The following is a 1,784-nucleotide window of genomic DNA, read 5'->3' as shown; positions in this document are numbered from 1 at the left end:
TTTTAGGGAAAAAAAAAGGGAATCGCTGAAAATCCCCCATTCATTTACATGGGGAAAAGTGAGCCAGAATCAGTATATCCACCATATATATATATATATATATATATATATATATATATATATATATATATATATATATAATTTCTCTCCTTTGACTCAACTCATTCAAGGTCAGAGGACGTGAGAGGACTTCCTTCCATACAACAATAATGTCATTCAATTATCTCCTGAACGATCGAATGAACTCCTCAGTCTTTAAGGAAGTCATTCATTTTTTGCCATTCCTCGTGATATTCAAAGGACTCATTTTCCAGATCAGTTATCAACGATGTTCTTATTGTGGAAAACCTGTTAGAAGAAAACATACAATAATTATTGGTTGTATTGTGATTTAATTCTGTATGAAACAACAAATAATGAATTGGTTTCAGGATCTCACCTCTCATCTTGTGAAAACGATTGATCTGCAAGGTTGGAGTACTCTTCCAAATACTCCATTGTCTGAATAAAACAAAGTTGGCGTTTGGCAATAAATCGGCCAAGTTGATGACATCATGGGAAATGACACAACAATGGGTTTTTTCGGGTAAGTCTCATAAAGGAAATGACTTCGGGCTTTCGGGGCTTGGTTTGGGTGTGAGGGCTGAAATAGAGATTTCATCTTTTCTTTCATTTAAAACTTACTTTTAAATATATTTTCATTAAAAGTTGTTTTGTTTGCTTTTAGCTAAACTTTGTTGTGTTCATGTTCTGATGATTTAATATATAACCATGAGAGACGTGGACACAGAATACTTCGTCATTTCCACAGTACGACTGTGATCTTCAAGGGACTTCCCAATTTTACAGAACCGAAGGAGGGAGAGTGAACTTCCCTTTCTTTCGAGCTTGAAGAGATAAAGTGAATATACTCGATGGAAATGGATGTCAAAAGAAAATTAAATGAGTCTCAATTTTACATTTGCTTGTATGGGAGGGAAGGGGAGAGGGAAGTGGGGAGGGGAAAGTGGAGAGGGGGGAGGGAAGGGGGAAGGGGAGCGGAAAGGGGAGAGGGGAGGAGAAGGGAAGGGGAGAGGGAAGGAGAAGGGGAGAGGTGGGAAGGAAGTGTGTCTCCCATTTTGAGCCCTTGGTAGTTGGGGCAGAAAGTTTCTCCCTTTCCCCCATTCATTTGAATGTGCGTCCCAGAAACAACATTTATCATCTACTGTCGCCGAAGATCTGGAACACATGTTCACTCAATGTCCTCAGTGGGGAGAACCAGATCACGTGTTTCACTCTGTGTTCCAGAGTTCGGGATCCCCTGGTCGGGTGAACCGGATACACTTTATCAGTTGATCCAGAATCTCCATCGACTCTGTAAATCGGTCTTAAAATTAATAAAGGAAATGGAGGCGAACAGAATAAACTCTGTGACTTGTTTTATTTTTTATATTTGGCTGGAATCGATGAGTTTGGGTTCATGGGGTTCATGGGGTTCATGGGGCCTCGAGGTTCTGATCGCGTCATGAAACACAAAAGAAGAAGAAGATGAAGATCTACATTAAAAAATCAAAACAAAAATAATAATATGATTCGTCAATAACAATAATGGAGATCAGTGATTGAAAGGAAAATAAAAATGATTATGAGAAGGAAGAAAAAGAATGATGTGAGTTAACCGGAAGTAGGAGGAAGAACTTCCGGGTTCATGTTCCTGTGACCTTGTTCTCTCCATCCCGGGTCCTCGTGGTCGGGGAGGAAATGATTTGAAGAAGAAGAAGAGGAGGAGAGAGAGAGAGAGGGAA

The 1,784-nt window shown here is 39.6% G+C and overlaps 1 protein-coding gene across 1 annotated transcript in view; it reads left to right on the top strand.

The window, feature by feature from the left end:
• Window positions 1-1,675: 1,675 nt before the first annotated feature.
• LOC147029220 (uncharacterized) overlaps window positions 1,676-1,784 on the top strand; it is a 108,210-nt gene continuing 108,101 nt past the window's right edge. Inside the window, exon 1 of the mRNA XM_085876588.1 lies at window positions 1,676-1,784. This exon is cut by the window's right edge and continues 3 nt beyond it. The gene's annotated coding sequence lies outside the window, so the exon portion shown is untranslated.

Source organism: Eptatretus burgeri, chromosome 4, assembly GCF_056783735.1.
Source record: "Eptatretus burgeri isolate ZD-2024b chromosome 4, Ebu_testis_v1, whole genome shotgun sequence".
NCBI classification, from domain to species: domain Eukaryota; kingdom Metazoa; phylum Chordata; class Myxini; order Myxiniformes; family Myxinidae; genus Eptatretus; species Eptatretus burgeri.
This window is presented reverse-complemented; position numbering and strand designations above follow the sequence as displayed.